This window comes from Bactrocera dorsalis, chromosome 4 (assembly GCF_023373825.1).
Source record: "Bactrocera dorsalis isolate Fly_Bdor chromosome 4, ASM2337382v1, whole genome shotgun sequence".
Taxonomy (NCBI): domain Eukaryota; kingdom Metazoa; phylum Arthropoda; class Insecta; order Diptera; family Tephritidae; genus Bactrocera; species Bactrocera dorsalis.
In genome coordinates this window covers 70,807,216-70,831,107 of record NC_064306.1, presented here as the reverse complement: position 1 = coordinate 70,831,107, position 23,892 = coordinate 70,807,216, and the positions used below count along the sequence as shown (strand labels likewise).

The following is a 23,892-nucleotide window of genomic DNA, read 5'->3' as shown; positions in this document are numbered from 1 at the left end:
CTGTATCGCCTGAAAAAGTCGTCTGGTATGAATGCGACAGCTATTTTAAACAAGTCACTTGTTGGAATAACGAAATACCATCATTTCATAATCTCTACGGATTGTGTAAAAACAAAGAAATTCGCAGACAGTGAAGAAGTGCAGTCCTTTAAGCTTCTGTTAAAACTTATCGATCCTGAAATGCCGAAAGTTATACAACCAGCCGGTTTATCTTTGGATCGTCAGTGGTACATCTATCACAATCTTCGCAGCTTAGTTTCGGATATATCTAAAGTAGATATTGTGGCTCCATTGCCGAAAGATTTGCCATCGAAGAAACGGAAGGCAAAAACTAGTGAAGATGTTCTCAAACCAGACGAGGAACCAGGTCCATCTTCCTCAGGATCAACACGTAAAAAGATCTCAAGGAAAACGACAACAAAGAAAAATACATAAACTACTCAGCATTATTATTTTTGGCCCATAATACGTTTTTCTAGTGTATAATCATGTCTTTATAGCTTATAATTCAATGTATTTTGTTCATTACAAAAAAATTATATTTTTTCGTATTTTTACTTTTCTTTCTCTACATTTTTAGGGAACTTTCAAACAAGTTATGACTTTTTGGATTCTATCACGTGAAAAAGCATCTCATCTTCCATTCGGATCAACTAAAAAGCCTTTTTGATTTTTTGACACCTAAGCCCCCTTTCCGTAGACGAGGTCACATATAATTTTTTGTAAAGTGGACAACATAATTCTAAAATTTTCGAAAGTGGTAGTCAATAATTTTACTGTAACTATGTATGTAACTAGATTAATGCTACACAAACCACAAATTTAACCGAGATATAGCTCAGTTGAGTAACAGAATTAAAACTCTAACAAACTACTTAGGTTTGGGCAATTGATTACAAATACACATGTGCTCTTGAAAACAACCCAAACCATGCAAAATAAATTATATGATAACACACACGCACACACATGTACAGCTGCGAGATTTTTAATAGCAGTGGCCACCCCATGTTTCGAAAACTGTTGGTACATATTTTACATTACAAAATTGGTACTTCGTATTCACAGGGGGTTTTACCACAACGTAAAGAAAAGTTTCTGCACACAATAAATTTAAGCTAAGTTGATATTTTATTTATTAAAATTTTTTTTTTGAACCAAGTACAAAAATTAATGGAGCAAAAAAATAGCAGTATTTCAGTTTATTATAACTTAGAGGTAATTACGGCAAAAATAAATGGTAATTGATATTTAATTTTATTGATCACATTAATATTTAGTTGCATTGCCATTATTTTTTATGACTGCAACACATCTGTCCTTCATGGAGTCCACAAGGCGACGACATCTTTCCAATGGAATGTTATACCATGCCTTTTGAACTACTTCCCACAAATCCTTGTTATTTGTTGGTTTTTCATCCCAAACGGCTTTCTTTAGATCAGTCCATAAGTTCTCAATTGGATTGAGGTCTGGCGATTGAGCTGGCCACTCCATAACCTCAATCCTATTCTCTCGAAACCATTCTTTTGCCACTTTACTAGTATGTTTTGGATCATTGTCTTGTTGCATGATCCATTTCAGTGGCATACTGTCTTCGGCATAAGGAAGCATGTTAGTTTGCAAAATATTCACATACAGATATTGATCCATTATTTTTTCAATGAGCCGTATCGGACCAACACCATGATAGGAAAAACATGCCCATACCATAATAGATGATCCACCATGTTTAAGGGTTTTCCTTGTATACCTTGGATCATATTCTTTATTAGGTGGACGTCTTACATATTCCCTTGATCCTTTCCCACCATAGAGAACCATTTTGCTTTCATCGGTCCAAAGAATATTTCGCCACTTTTGGAGTGGCCACAACAAGTGATCGTGTGCAAACTTTAGTCTTTTGTCTATGTGATTTTTTTTCAAAAGAGGAACTTTGCGGGGGCTCCGAGCATACAAATTATTATCTCTCAAACATCGTCTGACTGTATGGACTCCACATGGCAGATTTAACTCATCTTTAATTTGTGTAGCTGCCTTTGATGGATTGGCTCTGCTAGTCCTTACTATGCGTTTCACCAGGGATGCTGATAAAATCCTTTTACGCCCACGTGTTTCAGATGATTTTTGGTATTTAAGAGCATTGGAAATCATTTTTGCAGAACAACATAGTAATTTCTGTACTTCTTTATAAGTTTTACCTGCACTTATCAGATTTTTTATCAAATTGCGTTTCTCCGTGCTGCAATGTTTTCCACGACCCACTTTAAATAAATAAATTGCGTGAACACAATAATTAATTTCTTATTATATTGTAAATGATAATATTACTTACTTTTAAAAATCCTATATATTAAATTTTCAATTATATTCAGAGAACAATTAAACGCTGCTATTAATGTGCTCGCCATACAAACCACTTAGCGTCAGTGAAATTAAAATATCAAAATATGATGCCAACCTACCGTTATTCGAACATGACTAACTGCGAATACTAGTGTTAGTAAACGCTTTAGCAAAAAGAAAAAATTAAAACACTTAAAAATAGTAAAACTACAGTGGTAGATAGTATGTCCTTCAAGGGACTGCTATTATTTTTCTCGCAACTGTATGTAGTTGAAAACTACCCAATGTGGTGTGCGGTACATACATACTTACACACATATTTAATTAAATAAATTTAAAAATAAAATTAGAATGAAAGAGTTCTCACTTGATATAAGACGTTTCATTTCTCCCCACCAGTGGTAAGGAATGATAAAATCTAGGCAATATATGTGTTCAAAATTGAACATGTTCGTTGCTGCCAAAGGACGGACAACAACATTATAAAGGGTGATTTTTTAAGAGCTTGATAACTTTTTAAAAAAAAAAAACGCATAAAATTTGCAAAATCTCATCGGTTCTTTATTTGAAACGTTAGATTGGTTCATGACATTTACTTTTTGAAGATAATTTCATTTAAATGTTGACCGCGGCTGCGTCTTAGGTGGTCCATTCGGAAAGTCCAATTTTGGGCAACTTTTTCGAGCATTTCGGCCGGAATAGCCCGAATTTCTTCGGAAATGTTGTCTTCCAAAGCTGGAATAGTTGCTGGCTTATTTCTGTAGACTTTAGACTTGACGTAGCCCCACAAAAAATAGTCTAAAGGCGTTAAATCGCATGATCTTGGTGGCCAACTTACGGGTCCATTTCTTGAGATGAATTGTTGTCCGAAGTTTTCCCTCAAAATGGCCATAGAATCGCGAGCTGTGTGGCATGTAGCGCCATCTTGTTGAAACCACATGTCAACCAAGTTCAGTTCTTCCATTTTTGGCAACAAAAAGTTTGTTAGCATCGAACGATAGCGATCGCCATTCACCGTAACGTTGCGTCCAACAGCATCTTTGAAAAAATACGGTCCAATGATTCCACCAGCGTACAAACCACACCAAACAGTGCATTTTTCGGGATGCATGGGCAGTTCTTGAACGGCTTCTGGTTGCTCTTCACCCCAAATGCGGCAATTTTGCTTATTTACGTAGCCATTCAACCAGAAATGAGCCTCATCGCTGAACAAAATTTGTCGATAAAAAAGCGGATTTTCTGCCAACTTTTCTAGGGCCCATTCACTGAAAATTCGACGTTGTGGCAGATCGTTCGGCTTCAGTTCTTGCACGAGCTGTATTTTATACGGTTTTACACCAAGATCTTTGCGTAAAATCTTCCATGTGGTCGAATAACACAAACCCAATTGCTGCGAGCGGCGACGAATCGACATTTCACGGTCTTCAGCCACACTCTCAGAAACAGACGCAATATTCTCTTCTGTACGCACTGTACGCATTCGTGTGGTTGGTTTAATGTCCAATAAAGTAAACTGAGTGCGAAACTTGGTCACAATCGCATTAATTGTTTGCTCACTTGGTCGATTATGTAGACCATAAATCGGACGTAAAGCGCGAAACACATTTCGAACCGAACACTGATTTTGGTAATAAAATTCAATGATTTGCAAGCGTTGCTCGTTAGTAAGTCTATTCATGATGAAATGTCAAAGCATACTGAGCATCTTTCTCTTTGACACCATGTCTGAAATCCCACGTGATCTGTCAAATACTAATGCATGAAAATCCTAACCTCAAAAAAATCACCCGTTATTTAAATCTTTTATATATTTCACAATGTTAAATAAGAGTGAAATATTCTCAGCTCGACTAAAGACTTTTTTGAAATCCCCCACCCGCGAAACTATATAATTAATAACGGGTGAATAACGGTTCGAAATGTGTTTCGCGCTTTACGTCCGATTTATGGTCTACATAATCGACCAAGTGAGCAAACAATTAATGCGATTGTGACCAAGTTTCGCACTCAGTTTACTTTATTGGACATTAAACCAACCACACGAATGCGTACAGTGCGTACAGAAGAGAATATTGCGTCTGTTTCTGAGAGTGTGGCTGAAGACCGTGAAATGTCGATTCGTCGCCGTTCGCAGCAATTGGGTTTGTGTTATTCGACCACATGGAAGATTTTACGCAAAGATCTTGGTGTAAAACCGTATAAAATACAGCTCGTGCAAGAACTGAAGCCGAACGATCTGCCACAACGTCGAATTTTCAGTGAATGGGCCCTAGAAAAGTTGGCAGAAAATCCGCTTTTTTATCGACAAATTTTGTTCAGCGATGAGGCTCATTTCTGGTTGAATGGCTACGTAAATAAGCAAAATTGCCGCATTTGGGGTGAAGAGCAACCAGAAGCCGTTCAAGAACTGCCCATGCATCCCGAAAAATGCACTGTTTGGTGTGGTTTGTACGCTGGTGGAATCATTGGACCGTATTTTTTCAAAGATGCTGTTGGACGCAACGTTACGGTGAATGGCGATCGCTATCGTTCGATGCTAACAAACTTTTTGTTGCCAAAAATGGAAGAACTGAACTTGGTTGACATGTGGTTTCAACAAGATGGCGCTACATGCCACACAGCTCGCGATTCTATGGCCATTTTGAGGGAAAACTTCGGACAACAATTCATCTCAAGAAATGGACCCGTAAGTTGGCCACCAAGATCATGCGATTTAACGCCTTTAGACTATTTTTTGTGGGGCTACGTCAAGTCTAAAGTCTACAGAAATAAGCCAGCAACTATTCCAGCTTTGGAAGACAACATTTCCGAAGAAATTCGGGCTATTCCGGCCGAAATGCTCGAAAAAGTTGCCCAAAATTGGACTTTCCGAATGGACCACCTAAGACGCAGCCGCGGTCAACATTATGCGTTTTTTTTTTTAAAAAAAGTTATCAAGCTCTTAAAAAATCACCCTTTACTTTCCTGATTTCAATAGATTTGTAGCATTAAAGAATGTATAGGTTCAACACCTATTACAAAATCTCTACAATTTATCATCACAGAAGAGTGCTTGTTAGAGTACAATGGGGATGGGCTGCAGAAGAAAAAATCATTAAAAAAACCAACTTATTTGGAAAATTTGTGTTTGGTAGTTTGTTTTAATTAAATGTATAAATTCACAACTCACAATTGCTATTTCTAATTTTAGATGCTCTGAAGTCCCCCGAATACGGCTTTCCAAATTACGAAAATGATATTAAAAAGTCGATACAATTCATAAAAAATAGGGTGTATAAAAAAACCTACGATAATAAATCAAAATAATATATTGATGAATTAAAAGTCTTTCGTGTCATTATTAAACAGCTTATTTTTATTAAAACAATAAGGCCTCATTTACTCCTTTTAGAGATAGCAGAGGTGAGGCCTCATTTACTCCTTTTTTACGTCGCTTGAGGTGAGGCCTCACGATGTAGGACATGCAATGTTAAAAAGATATGAAGCTTATATGGCGGAGTAAGCGCTTTCTACCTTACAATTCCGACATGAATAAGGCCATATGAAGGCCTTCTATGCCCCGCTGGGCTTAGTCACACACACACATACATCCTTATATAAACAAACAAATATCCTGCCAACCACGGCTACCCGCTTGAGGTAGGCAATACAACTACACATTTTTTCTCTGTACACTAACAACAATGCACATTTTCGGGTTATTTTTTGTTTACCTAAATGCGATGAAAAAAAGTTTCTTTCATTTCTTGATTTATTTGAATGAGTGCGAAGGAGAAAACATAATTGTCAATAGTGCGAGAAGAAAATCTCAAAAAGGGTAATAAAAAAACGATTGAAAAACGCATGTCATTCGTAAGTAAGTGAATTTTATGTGATTTTTTTTTAAATAATTTGCAAATAATTATTTCTTTTGTTTTTATAGCATTGGAAATCAGAATGGATTGGAAATAGCAGCAGCAGCAATACCATCGGAAGCAGCAAATATCAATTGTTCAGTAAGTATGTGAAAAAAGTGTGTGTTGTTTGAAATTGGACTGCGCAGTCCAATATAATACGCAAAAATAAATATGTACATATGTACGTACGTATGTATTTTATGCGTTTAAGGCGGCCTGCACAATCCATATATATAATATGTGAAAACAAATGTTTGTTTTATATTTTAAATGATCAAATAATATTTATCTTTTCTTTCAGATATTATTATTTTTATTTAATTATTCTTTCTTTTCAGATTTAATCACTATTTTTATTTAATTAATCTTTGCTTTCAGAGTAAATTCTATTTGTATTTAATATACATATTTTATTTTATTATTTCAGATAATATTAATCTTTTCTTTCAGATATTATTATCATTTTATACAATTAATCTTTCTTTTTCTTTTAGATATTACAAATTCAATGTAATTATTATTTATTTTCAGGTATAAATAACCTTTATTTTGTTTCAATCTTTTTTCAGATAATAATTATTTTTTAAATGTAATATATTTTTATTTATATAATTTATAAAAATTTAAAAGTTTTTTTTTTTTGAAATTTTAAAAGTAGGAATTAAAAAATTCAACCCTGCATCAGCCGTCGATTAGGGATATTAGAGCAGGACAGATATCTTTTTTGATATGACACTGCTGAATGAGCGCAACAGAGATGTATGATCACATGTATACGTACGTGAGTAGGTAAAATATCCGCCCGGCCTAAGAAACACTCTATATGTTTACCACCACGTTTACCACCATGTTACCCGCTGATTATCTGGTGTTTTACCCGCTCATGGTTGGCAGGGTAGAAATGCAATAGATGCACACGAGCAAATGTATACGTACGTGTATATACGTGTACTTTTATGCTATGTTCGGACCGACAGCGAAAACATGTTTTCGTGGGAAAAAGTGGTTTTCGCATGAAAACTTGTGTTTTCGTCCATGTAAAAACTGTCAAACGAAAACACAGTTTTCGCTGAAAACTGATTGAAAACTTACATTCCACTCATAATAATCGGTGCCTGCTCTAGTTTAATCGATTTTTTTGGAAGACATATTTTGCCGGCCCTAAATTGTCACTTGATATTTGTTTTCATTCCAAATAAAAATAGAGCTGCTGTCACTTGTTATTAATTTGAAAAATGGAAAAACAAAAATATAAAAAAAGAAGTTGTTGGAGTGATAGGGCAGAAGCCCTACTAATTGAATTGTGGCAGAGCAAAGTAAGTGCTTTTCGCGGTTCAAGGAAGAACAGCCACATAGTAGAGGAAATGGCAATGGAGTTGCAGCAACAAGGTGTGCATTTCACGGCGAGAATAATTATAAGCAAATATTAATGATTTCAAAACTTACCATTCTCTTTGCTCAAATGTAAACAAATAAATAAATTTGTGAACTGTCAGTGAAAACTCAGTGAAAACACAAATTGGTCGGTCCGAACGATTTACGTTCCACAACATACAAATTTGTTTTCAAAATGTTTTCAATGTCGGTCCGAACATAGTATTAGATAAGACCAACGCACTTATTATGTGTTATGCGTTGGTCTGATAATTAATTTAAAAACATAGGCTAAGAATTTTGTATAAAAGGAGCTGCTCAACAAAAATAAAATCAAATCAAATCAGTGCGTAAAGTCTGTCAGATAGTGTTCATAAAGATATGAACATGAAAGTTTTGTAACCTTAAGATAGAATTATATATACAAAATTATATTTTTGACACAACTACAAAAATATGGATTTCACTTAAGGAAGTGGATGTCAAACAACAGTGAAATCATAGCAACAATTCCGGTAAATAACGCGAATGAAGTAATAAAAATAGCAGAAGACGAAACAATAAAGACATTGGGTATTCAATGGGATCCTACCAAAGACATGTTTGGATTTAATACGAAAAGCTGGTTACAAAAAGACAAGCTTTGTCTTATTTAGCGCGAATTTTCGACCCAATGGGATGGCTTTCACCAACAACCGTTATAGCAAAGTTATTTATACAGAAACTTTGGTTGATGAAACTCAACTGGGACGAGTTACTTGACGAAAATTTAACAAAAGAATGGCAAGAGTTTACGCAGCATATACCAGAGATAAAACGAATAAAAATTCCTAGATGGTTAACGGCAGTGCATTTGGAAGAATTCCACAATCTTATATTTAGGTATAAAATCGATTTTCTTGTATATACACATTTAGCAATCGATATCGAGTTGCTTCAAATAATTTGTTTAACATATTTAAGTTAATTAACCTTCTTCATCTTACTGAAGAAGGCCATGTATCCTGACAAATCTTTCAGCTCTCACCTAACCAAAAATTCGAGCTTCGCTTTTTAGCGTCAAATTCTTTTGAGGGCCACTACCGCTCACAATTGAATCTTTCTCCTTCTCCAGCAAAATACATTACAGTTCATAACCATATGGTTGGTAACCGGTGTGGGGGGGTTTTAGTCAGTAGGCGCAATCAAGCGAATCCGACACGACCCGCCAGGGTGTCTTTAGAAGAATTCCCCCCCCATCTCATCTTACTGAAGTTGACATAAAGCCATAACAGCATAACGACAGTGCATTTGGAAGAATTCCACAATCTTATATTTAGGTATAAATTCGATTTTCTTTTAAACACACATTTAGCAATCGATAATAAACTGCTTCAAATCATTAGTTTAACATATATAAGTTAATTAACCTTCTTCTTCTTACTGAAGAAGGCCATGGATCCTGACAAATCCTTCAGCTCTCACCTAACCAAAAATTCGAGCTTCGCTTTTTAGCGTCAAATTCTTTTGAGGGCCACTACCGCTCACAACTGAATCTTTCTCCTTTTGTCGCAAAATACATTACAGGTTCATAATCATATAGTTGACAACTGGTGTGGGGGGGTTTTAGTCGGTAGGCACAATCAAGCGAATCCGACACTACCCGCCATGTCTTTAGAAGAAACTGCCGTAATCTAAAGTTCTGTAATTCTTGCTAGCATCGACTAATATATTGCTACCAAGAGACAGAGCCAGAAACTGATATTTTTGTCACATGTACATTAGAACACAAATACCAGGTAGGTTGTGTTAAGGTACAAATGTGTAGGGAACATTTGTTGTGAACGAACCTTCCCTGCAAGACCCCTGCAAAACGGAGGTAATAGATTGCACTAAAATATTGAAACATTTTCAGCTGCTCACTAAGTAAGTAAGGTAGAGAAAAGCCACCGACATTGTAAACATATTATAATATTAACTTGGTAGAAGAGGAAAGACGAATACCCAATTTTTCAAGAAGAAGAAAACGAAAAGCGCAGTTTATTTTGGATTTTAAAGAGGTAAGTTCGTTACTTGATAATTTGATATTTTATAATTAATTTCTATTATATATAGAAAACGAAAAAGCTTAACAAGGAGAAAAAGGTAAGCATTGTGATTTGTATGTTGTCTGTTTAATTAAAAGTTTTAATATATATTATAGAAAAGCATTTGGAGCATTTGTATAATTCAAATATTATATGTCGAATTACAAAAAATTAAGTTTAGTAAGGATTGGAGATGTATTTTTTAGAATTTAGAATGTAAGATGGAACTTTGTACTTTGTCAATATGGTCCGCCTTAAGTGGATTGAAGATATACTTCTTACAATGTAAATTAATTAAGCAAAATATTGTATATAAGAATACAAAATAAAGAAAACGATGGCAGTTGCTCACGAGCGCGTGGCGTGTTAATGCATTTGGAAATATTCCACAATCTTACATTTAAGTTCTGTTCAGAATTCTGAACAGTTCTTAACGGCTACAATTGTAAATAAAATATATTTTTGTAAATCTGTATAGAAACGGCTCAATAAGTTATCTTAAGTAAATATCTTTGTTTGTTTATTGTTGAGTGCATACGTATTGCATATAAATGCATACGTGCCTCATATAAATGTATGTATCGCTATGCGTTTGTTTATGTATTTGCTTTGTACTGCCTCAACACTGGCGAAGATAAGCCTGCTCAATATATTTGAACAGGTATATTCATTAGAGACTGTAATATTTAATGAGTTATAGACAGTTACAAGTGACATATATACTTATATATGTCGACTACATATGTACGTGTGTAACTCAACTCCTAAACGCCTCTCTCACACTACGCCTCTTATAATCAGAGATAGGAGCTCGTAGTGTGGGTGGCGAATAAGTAAGCTTATGATTAGGAAATCATTATTGTTTAAGCACTTGAAGTGAATTAAAGGTTATATAATTTGAGTTAAACCTAAATCTCGTGTGTTTTTTTTTCTACTTACACATGTATTTGGATATATGTACATGTTTACAGATACATTGTTTACAACCTAAGTGCAGCTGAGAAAACATAGATATTTATGTATAGTTATAAGTACTAGTTATAGATAGTCACACATGTGTACAAATACTTATGATTATCAGTAAAAATCAGAATAGAGTATAAATACAAATAGACCCAAAACCATAAATATTCCCTTCCTTTGTTAGAAGTAGATAGGTACACATAAGATTTGGAAAACAACTGACCTGTGCGTCGGTACTAGCATAAGTATAAATAGAAGTATGTTCATAAAGATATGAACATGAAAGTTTTGTAACCTTAAGATAGAATTATATATACAAAATTATATTTTTGACACAACTACATTAATACATAAAAATATACATGTAAACAATAAATTAAATAAAAAGTATATACAGTCCACTAAATGTCAAGTGCAATGGTAAGCAACAAAATTGTAATATGAGACTTGGTCATAAAAATGTGAAAATCATTGCACATAAAAGAAAACTCATAAATTAGAGTATACATAATACTAATATTAAAATACAAAATATACATACTCGAAATATTAATGCACACAAGCAACAGATAAGAAAGTATCAAGCGTGTGTACGTATGTGTATAAGTGCGTTAGATGCACTAATCTAAAAAACTATAAAATATCAATGCGTTGGTATCTGAAAAATGCAATAAAAATATAATACATATTTACACATGTGTATACACACTAAGCATACACACATATACATATATACATAGTTAAGAAATTAGAATTAAGAAATGTATTGAGGGAAGAAATTTTAATAAAGAAAATCAGAGTCAAAAGTGAACTCTCACAGTACAGACTTAAGCAAAGACTGTTTTTTCTGTACAAGTAGTTTGAAAAAGAATAATCAGAATAAATTGCCCACTGAGCGCAGAGCACCGCGTTTAATCATTTATTTAAATAGCGCCCAACGAGTTTTTGTAAGTCTGTTCCCAAAATCCTTATGTCAGGATAATAGAACAGCACCCTAAAAAAAAAAAAAAAAATTAAGTGAAGTCGAAAAATCGTGCATCGGGAAGAAAAAAGAGGTCAACAATCCCACGCCAAGGACTATCGGGAAGAAAAAAGAAGTCAACAATTCCACGCCAGGACAACGGGACATGAAGCTGTACTTAATGAAAGCATACGTATTATCTAAGAGAATAAATTGACCACTGAGCGCAGAGCACCGCGTTTAATCATTTATTTAATTCACTCTGCATGTGGTGCAAGTTAATACCACCAGTTCATATTACATGAACATATCTTATATTTGTCATTCATATGTAACATGACACTTACGACCCATATGGTCCGTCATAAGTGGATTGGATATTTAGTTTAGAACAAAATATGTAACCCATATGGTACTTTGATAATACTGTCCGCCTTAGGTGGTCCAAAAATGTAACTCATAGATTGTAAGACGAATCTTTCCACTTATAACATATGTCCTACATATGTCCTATCTCAAGTGGATTGTAGATATACTTCCTAGAATGTAAGATTAATATTTGTATCTAGTCTTAAGCCAAAAAATTGTATATAACAAAACATAATAAAGAAAACGGCAGTCAACCACAGGCAGTTGCCCGTAGTTGCCCAACACAAAACAACTTATTAATTGGCGATCCTGCCAAGAGTATCGCAAAACTCTTGTTGGACCATAATGTGAAAATAAGATTCGGCGGTAACCATTTAAGGGGACAAAAAATCCCCGTGTTACCGTTTGAAAATCAACAAGTATCAGTGAAAACTGAGAAAAGGAAAAACAAAAACGCAAACGCAAACAAGTATCGCGAACTCGCGAGAAAATAAATAGGTATTTATCATTGCCGTATTATTTAGCATACGTAGACGGTTTATACCTGCATCGGGAAGAAAAAAGAGGTCAACAATCCCACGCCAAGGACAATCGGGAAGAAAAAAGAAGTCAACAATTCCACGCCAGGACAACGGGACATGAAGCTGTACTTAATGTAAGCATACCTATTATCTAAGAGAATAAATTGACCACTGAGCGCAGAGCACCGCGTTTAATCATTTATTTAATTCACTCTGCATGTGGTGCATATATGAATTAGGATAAGAAATTCTATAAATAAAGGAGCTCTGGGCAACCAGAACTGAGTACTATTTTATAACCGAACCCAACGCGTCTCATTTAACAGGTTCAAAGTCGATTTTCTTGTAACATGTATATACATTTGTATGTGTTCAAAATTGAACATGTTCGTTGCTGCCAAAGGATGGACAACAACATTGTATTTAAAAACATTTTTATATTCTTTAGATAAGATAAGAAATATTCTAACTATTGTAAAATCATACGGTCCACTACTATTAGATATTGATTACAAATGCACATGTACACTTGAAAACAACCCAAACCAAGCAACATAAATTATACTTGTATGACAGCACACACACACACATGCATTGTATTGTATAGTTGAAAACAACCCTATGTGGTGTGCTGTAAATATATATATATATTTAATTAGACTTCTAAAATAGTATATAAGATTTACAATTTTAAAAATAAAATCAGAATGAATATATTCTCACTCAAATAAGGTCTTTATTTTTCCCCCACCAACGGTAAGAATTTAAAGATTCTTACTTGAGTTCGTTTGATCTTACAAATCAAACATTTGGTCCTTCGAGCCGGATTGTGGTCTCAGCCAAAGAAAAGACCTGTATAAGGAAAATACAGGCAATATCTGTATGTAAAAGTCCTATTATATATGAATGTATATAGGCAAATGAATAAGAAATTGTAAGACGGGTCCATATTCCCGCATATTCATTTGATCACATAAGCCGTTTTAGTACGAAACTAAACGCGGTGTAAATACTGTTATTTAAAAAACTATTCTGCGGCTGTGAATCGAGGCACAGCAAGGTCAACCAGGCGACCAAGAAAATTACCTCCAACGACTTTTTTAAAGAATAAGAACAGTTCATTAAAAAAATAGTTGAAATCTCGAACACTGCGGACATGTTACAAAGGAAAGGCGATCTACGCGTAAAAGATATAACATTTGAGAAGAAACTGCGCCTAGAAGATATTCGATTTGAGGAAATAAATCTAGACTATATAGAAAAAAGAGCTGAAGATTATACGAAGCGAGTCCAGGAGTTCAAAAAGGAACTAGCAACTGATAGACCTCATAGAGCAGATAATTGAAAAAAGATCGGAAAGAATTCGATCTACAATTACAGAGGCACAAATAAATATAAATACTATAGACGTAACTGACATCGAACATTTCGAAAAACGTCTCAAGTATTTATGGAGCAATATGAAACGAAATTTCTACGAATTGCAACTCTATTACAACAATTCTTATCGTAATGTTGAAATAGAAGATCTTTCTTTTTGTGTCACTTACATTTTGAAAATATTAAAGAAACAAAAAGATAATTTAGAAAATAGTAAAGATAAGCTACGCGTAGAAGATATACGCTTTCAAGTTCATTTCCTTGATGACATATCGGAAGATAGACGTTTCGAAAAGCAATGCGTTGATCACATTCGCAAGCTGAGCGAAGAAATTACATTTGAGAAGCTGCGCGTAGAAGATATAACCATCGAGAAACTTGGCGTATGTGGCGTTATGTAATGAGTGCTGATGTCGAAAAGATATCGGCAAATAAAAGTCAGAGAGTATAAGTTAATACCACCAGTTCATATTACATGAACATATTGTATTTCTGTTATAAATATGTAACCCATATGGTACTTTCCTAATACTGTCCGCCTTAGGTGGTCCAAAAATATAACTCATAGATTGTAAGATGAATCTTTCCACTTGTAACATATGTCCTACATATGTCCTATCTCAAGTGGATTGTAGATATACTTCCTAGAATGTAAGATTAATATTTGTATCTAGGCTTAAGCAAAATATTGTATTTAAGAAAATGTAATAAAGAACACGAGGCAGTCGACCACAGGCAGTTGCCCGTAGTTACTCAAAAATCAAACAACTTATTAATTTATATTCTATGGAGAGAAAATCCTCAAGAGAAAATAAAAGAATTCAAACTTACAACAGTGGCATATGGTACAGCAGCAGCACCATTTTTAGCAGTGAGAACGTTACAAGAGATTGGTAACATTTACTGTAAAGATAATAAAAACGTGCATGACATCATTAATAATGATTTTTATATGGATGATCTCATGACAGGCGGTCATACCACTCAAGAATGTAAAGAATTACGAAAGAAATTGATGCAAGCTTCACAGAGTGCACCACCAAAATTCGAAACATAAATCTACAATCAGATGTGTAGTATTATATAAAAAGATTCCAGGAGATTCAACTAATTCTCAAACGGACCAAATAATAAACGAAAATAAAAAAATTTCAATATAACAAAAAACAAAATCTCTGTATATAAAACCTTGTGCGGAAGGGCATACTGAAGTTGAGTGAAAGTTAAAACAAGTATCCGTAAAAACGGAGAAAAGATTAGTTGTAAGTAAGGCTTATATTTATTAATTAAATTGGAAATAAACCCACTAATATTAAGTATAAAAAATTGTTTACTGTGAGTATTACTATATATCCTGTTTCATGAAACTCACAAATATATATATATGTATATAAAAAAACAAACAAAACCAAAAAATAAAGTTAAAGGAAAAAAATGTAATTATTTGGGAGCAGAGACTCCTGAAGCGCCTGTCGAAGATTTTACCGGCAATATTATATTAAAAAAAAAAATAAATAAAAACAAAATTTTTTGGGACAAAAAGGTCCTAAAACGGCAGCTGAAGATTTATACCAGCCGAGAAAAAAGAAGAATTATGAAAAAATATTGTGGAATGAAAATGTTCTACAACGCCAGCCGAAGTTCATCCCCGCAAAATAAAACAAAATATAATGGAAAAAAATATAGAATAAATATAAATAATAAATATAAATAATAAATATAAATATAAATATACAGGCAGGTTCTGGAATCCGAGTGAAAGTGAATTTGAAAATAAACCTCAATCCGAGTGAATTTGGATTTGGTGTTCTGAAATCCGAACTTTTTGTTCATTTTAGAACTCGTTTTTGATTCACCGCAAAAATGAACTTAACAGCTGATAGCTGTCAATTTACCAAAAATAAATAACAATCTTTTAAGAAAAATGAGTGCATTAGCAATATTGGCGGTTATTTTACGTGAAAATGAAAGGAATACAGAAGAAGTTTACAGTAGGAGGATACTACGGGACCATTGCAACCCATTGGATGTGCCTGAACAAGTGTAAGTATGTAGTTACTATTTGTAAAGTGCTTTGTTAATAAAAAATTTAATAGTTTCGTGTCGAACTATCGCGTCAACAAGGATGCGTTTCTTGAATTGTTGAACGTTGTTGCTCCACATATAAAGGGCTCATCAATTCCTGCGCAACTACCACTGGCAGCCACACTGAGGTTTTTGGCGGAAGGTGACAGGGTCAACAAAGACGCTTTCCTTATGCTGCTTAACGTTGTGGACAATTACATAAAGCACACGTCTATTCCAGTGCAATTACACCTCGCGGCAACATTAAGATTCCTAGCAGAAGGTGGTTTCCAAAAGGCTGTTGGCAAGGATAGTTGCATTTCTATGGGGCGCAGCACGGTAGCAAAAGTTACAGCAACAGTTACAGTTACGACAAACATTTTAAAACCAAAATCAGCTCAATCGGCCCAGCCGTTCTCGAGTTATAATCAGACTAACGCACAACAATCCATTTTTATTTATATAAATGTAGGACGGCAACACCGCAGTGGTCGAAAGACTTAGATATTTAATACAACCCTGACAATGTTGAACGAACATATTTAATGCAACCCTGACAATGTTGAACCTGACGAACGCGTGGCAAAAGACGGCAGTTGAAAATGAAAAGTGGAATAGAACACATATATACCGATACCGAACATTTTTACATTTAACTCTGGCATGTATTTATAGCAGTTTACGTCTAAAAATAAATTGAAAATAAAAGTGAAATTACTATATATATATTTGTACAAAATAAACTGTCGAAATATGTATTAATAAATAAATTAACACATTGCTAACGTAGTATTCGTCAATTAATAACAATTACTACATAGATAGATTTAAGATAGCTTTAAAATTTGTATATAAGTAAGGAAAATACCAAATAAAAATCAGAACGAATAAATTCTCCCTAAATAAAAGTCTTGCATTGCCCCCCACCAGAGGTAAGGATTGTAAGAAACTATATTGAAGTATTAACATAAGGTTTACAAATTTAAAAATAAAATCAGAATGAATAAATTCTCACTCGATGAAGGTCTTTTCATTTCCCCCCACCAGAGGTAAGGAATGATAAATCTTTGTTGAGTTATAAATACGACCCATATGGTCGCTATTGAAACATTGTACTTTGCTAATACGATCCGCCTTAAGTGGTCCCAAGGTGTAATTCATAGATTGTAAGATGAACATTTCCACTTATAACATATGGTCTATCTCAAGTGGATTGTAGATATACTTATTAGAATGTAAGATTAATATTTGTATCTAGGCTTAAGAAAAATATTGTATTTAAGAAGAGAAAATAAAATAAAACGACGGAGTTGCCCACGAAACAAAACCGACTAATTAATTGGCGATCCTGCCAGGAGATTCAACTAATTCTCCCGCGAGTTAAGGAACGTATTCCTTATAATATTATCTTTTCAAAATATACTAAACAAACAATCATCAAAACAACATTATGTTTCAGTATACAAACAACATTAAAGAAAAATCATTAAAACAACTTTAACTTGGAACAATAGAAGTGCATTATCAAAAGAAACAATAACAACCCGAATAGCTATTTACTATTAACTGGTTGTTTACTCATCTCAATAGTATAAGCACTAAGATTTATGCAAACAAACTTAAAAAAATAATATAATCTGTATCTAAACAAACTATCAACTAGTAATAAGTAAATATTGTAGTTTGTATAAATTGAAGCAAGAATGAGTATAAATAAAGAGTACACATTTCGGTGCAGCTCAAAATATATTCGTTTGACTTATTTTTACTTAATGTAAACATTATCTCGCGGACCAAACAATATAACAAAAACGAAAACAAAATCTCTGTATGTAAAACCTTGTGCGAAAGGGCATACTGAAGTTTGAGTGGAAATTAAAACAAGTATCAGTAAAAGCTCAGAAAAGTATAAAACAAAGAAAAAACATTAACACTTAAGGAAAAATTTTGTACACCAACCGAATAATTAATTTGCATTCATATGCATTATTTAAGTTTTAAAATCAAATCAAACAGTTTGATTCTACGAGTCAAACGTGAACTCTCACGGTACAGAAGAAATTTGAGGACTGTTTTTCTGTACAACCAGCGATAAGAACTTAAAGATTCTTATTTGGGTTTAACACGTTTGATATTACAATTCAAACACCATCAAAGATAGAGGCCAAAACTAGCTGCAATGGTTGTAATCAAACTGAATCAAATAAAAATTAAAATGAATAAATTCTCACTCAAACAAAGACGTTTCATTTACCCCCACCAGTGGTAAGGAATGACAAATTCTTTTTTGGGTTCAATGTTCGATGATACAAATCAAACAATTATATTAAAAGTTTGAAATGTAGACAATAAAAAAATATCTTGTATAAGAAAAATAAGATATTTTTGTAAATCTGTATAGTGTAAATGAATGTTAGAAACATCAGTAAGAAGAAGAGCGTCATTCCTTAGTTGACTGTCGACGCGGATAGACGTGCGTGCGCATCGTTGTGATTTTCAAAGTGAATATTCGGTGATTTTTTACGATTTCCTTTTGTGCGGATATTTGTCTACGCGATTTGGTTGGCACCGTTATTGCCTGGCGCGAGTTAATACTTTAACCTTTAACCACAACCTTGTCTTTCAGTAAACATTAAAGAAAAATCATCAAAACAACTTTATCTTAGAACAATAGAAGCGCTCTATCAGTACAACAAACAATAACAACCCAAATAGTTATTTACTAGTAAACAACTAGCATCTCAATAGTATGAGCAGCGATAAGCATAGCCTATATAAGCAACTGGAACAATAGCCTCGAGGACTTTACCATTATCGACTGCCGAGTAACAAGTTACCACTTGTAACACTTGTACAGATAAGTGTAATATATTCAATATTGTAGTACATGTGTATACGTTGAAATATTATACAAATAAAGGATCAGTCAGAACCAATCTCATTGGCTGACTTAAAATTATATATTTATTTTATTCATAACGAGTAAATAAATTAACTCGCGCGAGTTACATCCCATGCTAACCCAAGAACAACAGCAAACACAGATGGTGTGAAGATAGTCTGGTAGATAAGAAAATACATTTATTTAAGAAAACCAGAAGATATGTAAAATTAAGATATGAGAAGAAACACTGATCCTAAATAAATATTGAATGCAAATAAAGGATAAGCAGCACTGTGGAATTTTCCCACAGATAAGAATTTTTGTAAATTAGAAGATAAGCATTTTTGTAAAACTATAAAAGCAAGAAAATCTTTGAAATAAAGACACACATTTTTCTGACACTCTAAAGAGCCGGTCGTATAAAATTGTTTTCATAATTCGCGTGTGTAGCGGTACGGTGAAATGGTTTGTGCGATCGTGGGTAGCGTGGGTTAGTGACCGCGAGTGATTTTGTGGGAGTACACATTTTTGTGCAATTTGACAGCCATGTTAAATGTTGCACAACAAACTATTTCAGATCGTTTGAAAGCTAAGGGAATGATAGAAAAGATCCATGTAACAAGTTAGTCTTAAGACTTTTACTAAAAAGGGCACATCTCGGTGCAGCTCAAAAATATCTTTTTCGACTATTTTTACTTCATGTAAAAATTAACATGCGTAGAGTTTATCGAAATATTAATATGATAAAAGTGAAAAGGCGATACACAATTTTTCAAGAAGAAGAATTAATAACAGAAGCTGGGAAATGCGCAATAGTTTGGTTAATTTTGGCGTTTCAACAAGTAAGCTCGTATTTGATAAATATTTTAATTACGAATAATTATTTTAACTATACCTATATATAGAAATCAAGGCGAATGTTTTTAACTAAAACCCTCTTTTTGGTAGATTAACAAGCCGAGAAAAAATTATTGGAATAAATTTACGAAAACGATTAAACATTGCTGGCCGTGATATCACACGATATCTGTTTAAACTTAGTGGCACTTAGTAGATACATTAGTATACAAATAAAGTTAGACAAAAGCTTAATAAAATTATGAAATTACTTTTTTTTACAGTTGCAGCTGTTTGGTGGTTATACATTAAATCAAACCGCTGCCTTTGAAACTGCATGATGAAAGAGAACAGTAGATTAGTATTAAGATATGTGTATGTACTATGCATGTGGTGCATACAAGTTAATACCACCAGTTCAGATTACATGAACATATTGTTCATAAAGATATGAACTTCAAAGTTTTGTAACCTTAAGATAGAATTATATATACAAAATTATATTTTTGACACAACTACATTAATACATAAAAATATACATGTAAACAATAAATTAACTAAAAAGTATATACAGTCCACTAAATGTCAAGTGCAATGGTAAGCAACAAAATTGTACTATGAGACTTGCTCATAAAAATGTGAAAATCATTGCACGTAAAAGAAAACTCATAAATTAGAGTATACATAATACTAATATTAAAATACAAAATATACATACTCGAAATATTAATGCACACAAGCAACAGATAAGAAAGTATCAAGCGTGTGTACGTATGTGTATAAGTGCGTTAGATGCACTAATCTAAAAAACTATAAAATATCAATGCGTTGGTATCTGAAAAATGCAATAAAAATATAATACATATTTACACATGTGTATGCACACTAAGCATACACACATATACATATATACATAATTAAGAAATGTATTGAGGGAAGAAATTTTAATAAAGAAAATCAGAGTCAAAAGTGAACTCTCACAGTACAGACTTAAGCAAAGACTGTTTTTTCTGTACAATATTCTATATCTGTTATAAATATGTAACCCATATAGTACTTTGCTAATACTGTCCGCCTTTGGTGGTCCAAAAATGTAACTCATTGTAGGATGAATCTTTCCACTTGTAACATATGTCGTATCTCAAGTGGATTGTAGATATACTTCCTAGAACGTAAGATTAATATTTGTATCTAGGCTTAAGCAAAATATTGTATATAAGAAAATATAATAAAGAAAACGGGGCAGTTGCCCGTAGTTGCCCAAAAACAAACGACATAATTAATTGGCGATCCTGGCAGGAGCATCGTAAAACTCCTGTTTGACCGAAACAAAAAAAAAAACAACAACAAAAAAATGCAAACAAGTATCGCGAAGTCGCGAGAAAAGAAATATAAAAGTACGAGTGTGTTACTCAAAGCGTACGATGGTATTAACTTACATGAATTAGGATAAGGAAATCTATAAATAAAGAAGCTCTGAGCAACCAGAGCTCAGTACATATACACATATATGTGTAAAGAACAAAAGAACGCGCTGAAATTGTTCAGCTTGGGCCATCGAAATGGCTGAAAACGAACTTGACTTTTGGCGAAAACTCATCATGTCAGACGAGGCACATTTCTCGTTGAATGGAGGCGTAAACAAGCAAAATTGCCGATTTTATGCCACCGAAAATCCTCAATTAATTGAAGAACAGCCTCTTTACGACCAAAAAGTAACAGTTTGGTGCGGTGTTTGCGCGAATATGATCATCGGACCGTATTTTTTCGAAGACGATGATGGAGCCACGACAACAGTCAATGGTGAGCGTTATCGAGCCATGATAACGGATTTTGTGATACCCATTATTCGCGAAAATGACATGGATAACTTCTGGTTTCAACAGGACGGGGCTACATGCCATACAGCTCGACCAACAATCAATTTATTGCGACCATTTTTCCCCGGGCGATTGATATCGAAAAATGGTGATGTTGACTGGCCACCGAGATCACCAGATTTGACGCCACCAGACTTTAAGCAAGGAAAATATCAAATAAAAATTAGAACGAAAGATTTCTCACTTGATATAAGACGTTTCATTTCCCCCCACCAGTGGTAAGGAATGACAGATCTTTGTTGAGTTTAACCGTTTGGTCCTTCGAGTGCGAGTGCTCGGCCAAAATTAAAAAGTCCTGTATTTACAAAACAGACAATATACAAAAAAGCCCTGTTCAAAATACAGGCAAATTAAAACCAAAATAATTGTAAGACGGGTGTATATTCCCGTGTTACGGATTGCCAATGCATTGCCCACACTCTAGTCACACTGTTATACAGTTACAACACTCTAGACACGCTATAAACGGAAAATGTGACAATTTTTTTTCTTCTAATCATAAAAGTATTTTTTATTTTCTATTTTCTATTGGCTCATTTCGTGTAGTTTGTAAGTCAATCATTATAAATTAATACAATAAAATTAATTATATTAAATGTACAAAGGCTGTGTATAAAGTGAGGGCTGATTTAATAGATCAGTCCTCATGGTAATAAACGTGGGGTGCAACATCCAAAACCGGTGCACTCAATATTAAACATCCCGCATATTAACAAACACAACAATTTCAGATTTGAAATACAATCTCAGCCGAAAATATTCTTTTTATTTATATATTTTACTTCCCTCCACCAGTGGTAAGGGGTAAAAGAAAACATAAAATAAAAGAAATATTTCAAGTAAAAAAGCAGTGCCTATCACTTAGTACCCCCCACCCGAGGTAGGGAATAAGTGACGCAGCGCTGCAATAATTTTTACTTAACAACGGGTGTATATTCCCGCATATTAAATTGATCACGCAAGCCGTTTTAGCATAGACTAAGAATATTTCTAAGAAATTGAATTTTGCAAAAAAAGATTAAAAAATAAGATAACTTCACTTATCGTCATAACTTGGATTAGGAAAATTAAAATTCCAATATTCTACGGCGATGTTAAAGAACCAAAATTAACTAATGTGGTCCTAAAGATAAAAGACGAAAAACTTATAACAGTTCGATTATGCCCTCTATTTTCTGCTGAGGAAGAAACAGCAGATGTAATAGAGGAAGACAAAAAAGAAAATGAAATTGAAATTGAAGAAGAATTACATGAACCTTCAATAATTGGGGAAAAATCAACTGAATTGGTATCTCTTCTGGCAGATAGTGGGAAGCAGAAGTCAAGGGAATGAAGTACCACTTAAAAAGAGAAGTTGGAGAAACTAAACTAACTTTTGAAGAAATGTCAACAGTTTTAGCACAAATAAAAGCTTTGTTAAATTCGCATCCATTATATGCCATAAACGATGATAATGGAATAGATGCTTTAACACCCGGACACTTTTTGATAGGAAACCCAATATTATCAGCCCCCTCTTTGGGTTCAGATGTAAACATTACCTCGTTAAATAAATGGAAATTAATACAAAAAATTCACCGAGATTTTTGGAATCGGCGGAAAGACGAGTATTTAGTACATAGACTTCAACAAAGGAATAAGTGAAAAATTTCGGCAAATAATATAAAAGGAGATATTGTCAATGTAAAAGATGAAAATACACAACCTACCAAGTGGGCTCTTGGAAAAATTATAGAAACACATCCAGGAAATGATGGTCGCGTTCGAGTTGTGACGTTAAAGCTTTCCACCAACACAACTAAGAGATGTATATAATTTGATGAAATTAGTCATAAAGGCAGAACTACCTTTAATTCAAAGTGAATCATCGGAAATATACAAATTACAACTGACTGGAATGACAACGAAACAGTAGGTACGAAGACGATTTAAGGACAGACAAGCAGACAGACCACGCAAGACCACCGGCAGCCATGGACCACTCTACTTAAGATTAAATTTGTTAAATAAATATTATATTAAATTACAAAGTAAACGGCCTTTTAAATAAAATCCTACAAGTGGTGTCAGAAGTGGGATAAGTGCGATTTTAAGTGAAACCTTTTTATAATCTAAACGCGTTCGTACAAGTGGTCCGTGGTGTGCGAAAATTGCGGTACTCAAACCGCTTAACGGAGTGGTACAGCATGAAGCGCTAGCAACAATGCAGCCCTACATACATTTTCCTTTTTTTCTTATTCTTAATAATCGACGCATCGTCCTCCTTGAGTGACGCGTCGAGAATTCGAGAATAATCATTGGTCCTTCGAGCCGGATATAGTTGAGGTTAAATGCACAAATCTTCATAATAC

General features: G+C 33.8%; 1 long non-coding RNA gene across 1 annotated transcript; it reads left to right on the top strand.

The window, feature by feature from the left end:
* The first annotated feature begins 10,766 nt into the window (after positions 1–10,766).
* Positions 10,767–12,660, top strand: LOC125778497 (uncharacterized). Its single transcript, XR_007422751.1, has 3 exons — positions 10,767–10,906; positions 11,505–11,700; positions 12,542–12,660. It is a non-coding gene; the product is annotated as an uncharacterized LOC125778497 (long non-coding RNA).
* The last annotated feature ends 11,232 nt before the right edge of the window (positions 12,661–23,892 follow it).